The sequence below is a fragment of the Primulina huaijiensis genome, chromosome 1 (assembly GCF_012295235.1).
Source record: "Primulina huaijiensis isolate GDHJ02 chromosome 1, ASM1229523v2, whole genome shotgun sequence".
NCBI classification, from domain to species: Eukaryota; Viridiplantae; Streptophyta; class Magnoliopsida; order Lamiales; family Gesneriaceae; genus Primulina; species Primulina huaijiensis.
Genome location: NC_133306.1, coordinates 12,068,838 through 12,078,542, shown reverse-complemented (window position 1 = coordinate 12,078,542; position 9,705 = coordinate 12,068,838). Strand labels below are relative to the sequence as shown.

At 39.4% G+C, this 9,705-nt stretch overlaps 1 long non-coding RNA gene across 1 annotated transcript; it reads right to left on the bottom strand.

The window, feature by feature from the left end:
- Positions 1 to 374: 374 nt before the first annotated feature.
- Positions 375 to 7,534, bottom strand: LOC140991559 (uncharacterized). Its single transcript, XR_012177929.1, has 3 exons — positions 7,229 to 7,534; positions 1,135 to 1,167; positions 375 to 653 (listed from the first exon to the last, which is right to left on the bottom strand). It is a non-coding gene; the product is annotated as an uncharacterized lncRNA (long non-coding RNA).
- Between the last annotated feature and the right edge of the window lie 2,171 nt (positions 7,535 to 9,705).

Below are 9,705 nucleotides of genomic sequence, written 5' to 3'. Positions count from 1 at the left end.
AATAATGAATAACTGAATATTTATTTAACTGATATATGACTAACTAAATAGTTATTAATTGATATATAGAGGTGGCAAAATGCAACACGACCCGTCAACCCAACACGACTCAACACAAAAAATGGGGTTTTTCGAGTTCGGGTTGTGTCGCGGGTTGACCCAAAACTTTGTTTTTAAAAAAATATTATCTACATTTTTATATATTGTATATTTGAACAAAATTTATTGTATATTTATATGATAAATTTTCATCAATTATATTTATTTTTTATATTTTTTATTTTTTTAACAATTGTTTATTTGATTTAGTAAATAAACTTTTAATTTTCTACAATTAAACTTTCAAATTTAAATCGGAAATTTGTTAATATGTGTAGCGCCCTTACCCGAGCCACTACTAAACAGACTAATAAGCATGCAACATTAAAACTTAATAACAACAATTAAACAGCGGAAACCAAATAACTTAATCATCTTACAATCCAAATGAAAACAGAACATACAACAGCAGTCTTAAACATTAATACAACCATATAGAAAACATAATTCTAAACAATAAAACGATGAACCACATAAATGCTCCTCTAGATCACCACCAAAAACTTAACTGCTCTAGCCACTGCCCTGGTCGTCCGAACCGTCCAACCTAAGACCTGCCCCGTGTAATGAGGTGCCCAAGATGAAAACAAGGACGTGAGCGACAATCGCCCAATACGAGAATGTAGGAGTATACAAGCTGATATGATGCATGTGAAATGCAATATGCTCGGATATCAAGGATCTAGTCAAGAATCTCATGCTCAGTCTAGAGGCGCCTGAGTGTGTAGTCTCTGATCTGCCCTAGGCATGTTTTGGCTCTCACACTCATCATCAAGGCGTGGACCTACAATGTCCAGGTTATCAGAGCCCGCGGGTCCCGTCAGACACTGTAGCTCTCGATGCCCCATCGTCCACAATATAGAATAGGGCTGAGCGGCCCCAACAAACAAGTTATATCTCAAAAGATATCAGGCTCAACATGATATGTCATGCATAATATGCCAAAGCAGTAAAACATATATAATGCAACACATAAATATGCAGCATATAAGTGTGTATACTACGCTTGGATATCTCAGTCAGTACATCACGTACCTCACTAAAACAATCTGACAGAAAGCTCTTAACCTAGACAATACCAAAACATGAAATCACTATCAAACCAGATTCCGAATTACCAAACATGCTACAAAGTTCTTCCTAAAGGCTTTAGGATTATACCTGCGTCCGTTGTCAGCCCGCTGATGATGTATCGAACTCAGTTCACCGACCCCCCCTCGAGTCGACACTAGCTCCGAAACTTCCCGACATCAAAGTGCCCTAGAAACTGGCTAGAAAACCTAAGGTAAAAGACTAGAACTCTCTCTCTGAAGGATGCGGTGTGATAAACAAACGAATTCGGTTTTCATTTATAGGCTGCATCCGGACTATTTCAAAAATCCGAATCAATCTTATCTGCCACATGTCAGAATCTCATTCGTCTGGTTGGATTTCTCGAGATAACGTAATCGGAAGTAGATCGGGTTATCCATTTAAAATTCGGTGGATCCAACAGACTAATCCCAAATTATCAATTCGTTAATAATACTTAATTAACAACTCTTTAATTATCTCTTAATTAATATTTCATTCAAAATAAGAATTTGGGTCATTACATCCTCCCCTCTTTAAAAAGATTTCGTCCCCGAAATCAGAACTGAAGTACAAAACAACTTAATAAAATACAACTCAAAACAAATGTGGATACTCTGAGCGCCTACGACTCTTCAATTCCCAAGTTGTATCTGCAGTACCTCGGCGTTGCCATTGCACTAGAACAAGTGGAATGGTCTTGTTTCTGAGCTTTTTCTCTTTCCTACCCAGGATTAAAAGTGGCTGCTCGAAATAAGTCAAGTCTTCTTCAAGTTGAACATCTGGCGGACCAAGAACGTGCGATTCATCTGCTACATACCATTGTAGCAAAGATACATGAAAGACATTATGAATGCTGGACAGATACGGCGGCAAAGTCAATCGATATGCCAAATTTCCAACATATTCCATGATCTCAAAAGGTCCAATGAATCTTGGGGGTAATTCTCTTGAGTCCAAATCTCATCACCCTGCGAAATGGTGAAACTTTAAGGAAAATTTTTTGCCCTGACTGAAACTGTAGAGGTCTACGCTTGGTATTCGCGTAACTCGATTGACGATCTTGTGCAGCTTTAATTCTCTTCTTAATCAATTCCACTACGTCAATCGCTTGTTGCACTAATTCAGGTCCTTGCACTTGTCGTTCTCCTACTTCGTCCCAAAACAATGGAGTACGACAACGTCTCCCATATAATGCTTCAAATGGAGCCATACCAATGCTGTTGTGGTAGCTATTGTTATATGCAAACTCCACAAGCGGCAGATGATCATGCCATGCTGGTCCAAAATCCAAAGCACAAGCACGCAACATGTCCTCGAGTGTCTGAATAGTCCTCTCAGACTGACCATCGGTCTCTAGATGATAGGCTGTACTCAAACTCAATGTCGTTCCCAATGATTTTTGAAAAATTCCCCAGAACCTTGAGGTAAAGCATGGATCTCTGTCACTGACTATACTTGTTGGCACACCATGATATTTAAGAATCTCTTGGATGTATAGTCTTGCCATGCGATCGAAACTATATTCCCGACTATACATAATGAAATGTGCTGACTTAGTCAGTCGGTCCACAATAACCCAAATGGCATCGCAATTCTTAGAAGACAACAGCAAGTGGGTGACAAAATCCATCGTCACATGCTCCCACTTCCACTCAGGGATAGGGAGATTCTGAAGTAATCCTCCTGGTCGTCGATGCTCAGCTTTCACTTGCTGACAAACCAAACACTTGGCTACAAACTGGTAAACACTTTTCTTCATACCTTTCGACCAAAACCTTGTCTTCAAATCCTTATACATTTTCATGCTTCCAGGGTGGATACTCAACTTGCTCCTATGGGCTTGAGATAAAATCTCGTCTCTTAATTCAGAATTTTTTGGAACTACGATTCTTCCTGACAGACACAAGGTTTCATCTGTTTGGAACGCAAAACCAGATGTGTTGTCTCCATTAGCTAACCTTGCTAACTTTTTCACTTTCGGGTCAGAAAACTGATCTCCTCTGATTTTGGCATACAACTTCGGTTCAGATAAAATTCTCGTTACTCGAATGTGTTCCATTCTTTTCTTATGACGGAAGTGAAATCCCAGAGAACAACAATCTTTTATTACACTTGATATGAAACTTGTCTGAAGTGCAGATAATCTCACCTTGCGACTAAGAGCATCAGCTGTAAGATTCGCTGATCTTGGATGAAACTTGATTTCGCAATCATAATACTTTAACAAATCCATCCATCTTCTTTGGCGCATATTCAACTTTTCTTGAGTGAAGATATACTTCAAACTCTTGTGATCTGTAAAAATCTCAAATCTCTCTCCGTAGAGATAATGTCGCCAAATCTTCAAAGCAAACACAATCGCTGCTAATTCCAGATCATGAACTGGATAATTCTCTTCATGCTTTTTCAACTGTCTGGATTCATATGCAATCACATGACCATTCTGAGTTAAAACACACCCAAGTCCTTGAAGTGATGCATCAGTGTACACAATGTACCCTCCTGATCCAGATGGAAGAGCTAAAACTGGTGCAGTTGTCAAACCTTGACGCAATTCATTGAAACTATTTTCACAATCATGTGTCCATTCGAACTGCACATTCTTACACGTCAGCTGTGTCAATGGTTTGGCAATATGAGCAAATCCTGAGATAAATCTCCAGTAATATCCTGCCAAACCTAGATAACTTCTTATCTCTTGAGCTGATTCCGGTCGTGCCCAACTCAACACTGCTTCGATCTTGATAGGATCCACTGATATCCCATCTTTGGATATAACATGTCCTAAGAAGACAACTCTGTCGAGCCAAAACTCGCACTTGTTCAACTTAGCATACAGTTGGTGATTCTTTAAGGTTAGCAACACAATCCTTAAATGTTGTGCATGCTCTTCAAGGCTACGAGAGTATACCAGTATGTCATCAATAAAGACAATGACAAACTTGTCAAGATACTCCTGGAATACCCGGTTCATCAAATCCATAAATACTGCTGGAGCATTCGTCAAACCAAACGGCATCACTAGAAACTCGTAATGCCCATACCTTGTTCGAAATGCAGTCTTAGGGATATCACGTTGATGAACTCGAAGTTGATGATACCCAGACCGTAAATCGATCTTCGAGTACACTGAAGTTCCTTGCAGTTGATCAAATAAGTCATCAATCCGTGGTAACGGGTATTTATTCTTGACTGTTACTCGGTTCAACTGTCGATAATCTATGCAAAGCCGCATAGATCCATCCTTCTTTTTAACGAACAACACTGGTGCTCCCCAAGGAGACACACTGGGTCTAATGTACCCCTTGTCAAGAAGATCTTGTAACTGTTGCTTCAACTCTTTCATCTCCGTTGGTGCCAATCTATAAGGCGCTCTTGAGATAGGTGCGGTTCCTGGTACCAACTCTAACTCCGCTTCCACTTCCCTCTCCGGAGGAAATCCAGGAATGTCATTGGGGAAAACATCAGGAAATTCATCGACAACTGGAATGTTCTTCACGTTGATCACATCCTTCGATACGTCAACAACATAAATAAGGTATCCTTCTCCTCCTTTCGCTAAACCCCGTTGTGCCTTTAAAGCAGACACTACTGGCATTGGAGGTCGAGCTCCCTCACCGAATAAAAACCAATTCTCGTCTCTTTCTGGACGAAACTGAACGAGACGTTGATAACAATCTACCGTCGCTCTCTGCTTAGTCAATAGGTTGATTCCCATAATACAATTGAAATCTTTCATAGCCAATATCATCAAATAGGTGGACAAGTATTTTCCCTCAAACTCTAACATACAGTTTACTACAAGTCGCTTAGCTAAAACCTCTTGTCCCATCGGTGTAGACACCGACATCAAAACATCTAATGACACGTAGGGTAGTTTATGCTTCTTAACAAACATTGATGCTATGAATGAATGAGATGCCCCAGTGTCAATTAATACATATGCAGGAATACCACATAAAACAAAATTACCTGCAACGACTCTCTCATTTTGCTCCTCAGCTTGTTCTTGGTTTAGGGCAAACACTTGCCCCTGAACTCGTGGGCGTTGCTGAGATCCTTGTGATATTCCACCACGACAAGAACCTTGAGTAGGAAAAACTTTCTGTTGCACAGTGGCCTCAGACTGTTTTCCACTGTAAGACCCTGCCATAGAACCTCTGCTTACACTGTGATTCTCCAAATTAGGCCAATCCCTCTTCATGTGACCAAAAACACCACAATTGAAACAAGCACCTGTTACTTTTCAGCAATTTTCCGTCCGGTGATTTCCTCCGCAGTGGCCACATTGCAGTTTTTTCCTACCAAAGCTGTACACCCATCCAGAACCGGAAGAAGAAGAAGATGCAGACTTCTTGAAAGACTGACCTCTCGGTCCCAACGAACTAGAACTTTTGCTAGTTTGCATAGCCTTCCTCCTAGCAATACTTATCTCTGCTTGACGACAACGATTCACTAATCCTTCGTACGAAGTAGGATCTTCACAGACTGAAACCCGATAAAAAATCTCCTGGTTCAAACCATTCAAAAAGTGAGAATATTTTGCTGCAAAATTCTCACTAATGTGAGGAGCGTACGACAACAGATCCGTAAAACGCTTTTGATAATCCTCAATGATCGAATCTCCTTGCTTAATGGTCCACAGTTTCATCTCTTTCGCCTGACGAAGAGCTGGCGGAAAGTGATGATTGATGAAAGCCTGATGGAAATGTTCCCAGCGAATCCGCCCATGATGCTGAACTAGAATGGCAGAAACAGGTTTCCACCATTTCCGAGCTTTTCCTTGGATCATGAATTCAGCTACATCCATCTTCTCGTCCTCGTCATAGTTCAGCACTCGAAAACACTGCTCCATGATATCGACCCAAGCTTCAGCAACATCAGCATTCTTTTCTCCAGTCAACGGTGGAGGTCCAATCTTCATGAAATCCATAATGTTGACACGGTTCCTACGTCTCCTTTCATCATGATCTCGGTGACGCCTTCCGTCACGATCTCTACGACGATGTTCTCGGCCAGCCTCATCGTTGCCATAACGACCATGTCCCATACTTCCGTGACTGCTTCCATCTCCTGACATCTGAAAGGAAACCAAAATCAACTTCTAAATCCTCAAAACAGAATTACCATTGTCCCAAAAATCTTCGAAAGCTCTGATACCACCAAATGTAGCGCCCTTACCCGAGCCACTACTAAACAGACTAATAAGCATGCAACATTAAAACTTAATAGCAACAATTAAATAGTGGAAACCAAATAACTTAATCATCTTACAACCCAAATGAAAACAGAACAAACAACAGTAGTCTTAAACATTAATACAACCATATCGAAAACATAATTCTAAAAATAAAACGATCAACCACATAAAACCTTCTCTGGATCACCACCGAAAACTCAACTGCTCTAGCCACTGCCCCGATCTTCCGAACCGTCCAACCTAAGAACTGTCCCGTGGAATGGAGTGCCCAAGATGAAAACAAGTACGTGAGTGACAATCGCCCAATTCGAGAATGCACGAGTATACAAACTGATATGATGCATGCGAAATGCAATATGCTCGGATATCAAGGATCAAGTCAAGAATCTCATGCTCAGTCTAGAGGCGCCTGAGTGTGTAGTTTCTGATCTGTCATAGGCATGTTTTGGCTCCCACACTCATCATCAAGACGTGGACCTACAATGTCTAGGTCATCAGAGCCCGCGGGTCATGTCGGACACTGTAGCTCTCGATGCCCCATCGTCTACAATACAGAATAGGGCTGAGCGGCCCCAACAAATGAGGTATATCTCAAAAGATATCAGGCTCAACATGATATGTCATGCATAATATGCCAAAGCAGTAAAACATGTATAATGCAACACATAAATATGCAGCATATAAGTGTGTATACTATGCTTGGATATCTCAGTCAGTACATCACGTACCTCACTAAAATAATCTGACAGAAAGCCCTTAACTTAGACAATACCAACAATATGAAATCACTATCAAACCAGATTCTGAATTACCAAACATGCTACAAAGTTCTTTCTAAAGGCTTTAGGATTATACCTGCGTCCGTTGTCAGCCCGCTGATGATGTCTCGATCTCAGTTCACCGACCCCCCCTCGAGTCGACACTAGCTCTGAAACTTCCCGACACCAAAGTGCCCTAGAAACTGGCTAGAAAACCTAAGGTAAAAGACTAGAACTCTCTCATTCTAAAGGATGCGGTGTAGGAAACAAAAGAATTCGGCTTCCATTTATAGGCTGCATCCGGACTATTTTAAAAATCTGAATCAATCTTATCTGCCACGTCTCAGAATCTCATTCGTCTGGTTGGATTTCTCGAGATAACGTAATCGGAAGTAGATCGGGTTATCCATTTAAAATTTGGTGGATCCAACAGATTAATCCCGACCCACCCGACCCGATTGACACCCCTATTGATATATGACTAACTGAACAAATATTAATAACAACTGAAATAACAATATTATCATTAATATAATTAAGACAAATCAATTAAACCAAAAATATTTCGAAAATGAGAAAACTTAGTCTATACTAGAGGTTTTGGGAAGATATCAGTTGCTTGTTGTTCAGTAGGTATGTATTCCAGCCTTATTGCTTTCTTCATAGCATGATCTCTTTTAAAATGATGCCTGACATCGATATTTTTGGTCCTAGAGTGAATAACCGGATTGTATGTTATTGCTTATCCAGAGCAGCTAGGCACGGCAGCTTCCAACAGCAAGGTATTCTGCTTCAGTTGTGGAAGTTGCTATGGATGTTTGCTTCTTGCTGAACCATGAAATCAGTCTGTCTCCTAGAAACTGACATGATCCACTGCTGATTTTACGATCTAGATTACATCCTGCATAATCTGCATCTGAATATCCAAGTAAATTGAAAGAATAGTCCTTAGCATACCAAAAAGCACACATTTTGTGTACCTTTAAGATATTTTAAAATACGTTTGGCAGCAGTAAAATGCGATTGCTTAGGATCTGCTTGAAATCTAGCACACATACAAACAACAAAGACTATATCAGGACGACTAGTAGTTAGGTACAATAATGAACATATTAAACCTCTGTAAAGTGTCGTCTCAACTGATATTCCCCTTTAATCATTGTCTAGTTTGATTAAAGAGCTCGTGGGAGTACTTGCAGCTGAACATGTTTCATGCAAAATTTCTTAAGCAATTCCTTCGTATATTTGGTCTGACTGATAAAAGTACCAGTTTTCAATTGCTTTACTTGCATACCGAGGAAAAATGTCAGTTCACCAATCATATTCATCTCGAATTTTTCCTGCATTAACTTAACAAATTTCTCACATAATTTGGGGTTAGTTGACCCAAAAATAATATCATCAACATATATTTGAACAAGTAAAATGTGATCATTCTTTGAAAATTTGAATAGGGTCTTATCAATTGATCCAACAGTAAAATCATGATCAGTTAGGAATTTAGAAAGAGCTTCATACCAAGCTCTTGGAGCTTATTTAAGACCATATAAGGCTTTGTTCAAATGATAAACATGATCAGGAAAAGAGTGATTGATAAAACCTGGTGGTTGTTCAACATATACTTCTTCATGCAACTGACCATTCAGAAATGCAATTTTTACGTCCATCTTGTAGACTTAAAAGTTCTTGAAAGATGCATAGGCAAGGAACATTCTGATTGCTTCAAGTCTTGCAACTTGTGCATAAGTTTCATCGTAATATATTCCTTCTTCTTGCCTATATCATTGTGCTACAAGCCTTGCTTTGTTGCGTACAACTGAACCATCTTCGTTCAGTTTGTTTCTGTATACCCATTTTGTACCTATAATAGTTTTAGAAATTGGTCTTGGAACTAAGTTCCAGACATTGTTATGGGTAAACTGATTTAGCTCTTCTTGCATGGCATTTATCCAGTTTGGATCAGCAAGAGCTTCATAAGTTTTCTTAGGTTCCAGTTGTGAAACGAAAGCTGTATGAATAAAAAAATTCAACATTTGATTTCGATTTCTTACCGGATCAGATGGATTACCTATCACCAGTTCTGGAGGGTGTGATTTCTTCCATCGGTACTCAGCATTTGTTGCGTCCATTTCATCATGTGCCTCAGCTAGCAACTGTATATTTTTTTTAATTTCAGTTGGTGCTGTATTAGTTGGTAACTGAGTATTTTCATTTTGCTGCACCAACTGATTATCAGTAACAATTTCCTGTTCAACTGATTGATCTAGCACTTCTGGTTCTGGTGTTTGAAGGATATTTTGATTAATGTGATTCTCTTCTTCATTATCATCCTCTAAACTAATATTTGTAAGGCGATCAACTAGCTCAACTAGATCAGTTGGCTTATCAGTTAGCATAGATTCATCAAATACAACATGAATAGATTCTTCTACATTCAAAGTGCATTTGTTAAAAACTCTGTAAGTTTTACTAACTGAAGAATAACCCAGAAATATTCCCTCTGCAGATTTATCATTAAAAGCTTTTAAATGATTTTTGCCATTATCAAGAATAAAACATCTGCAGCCGAATATT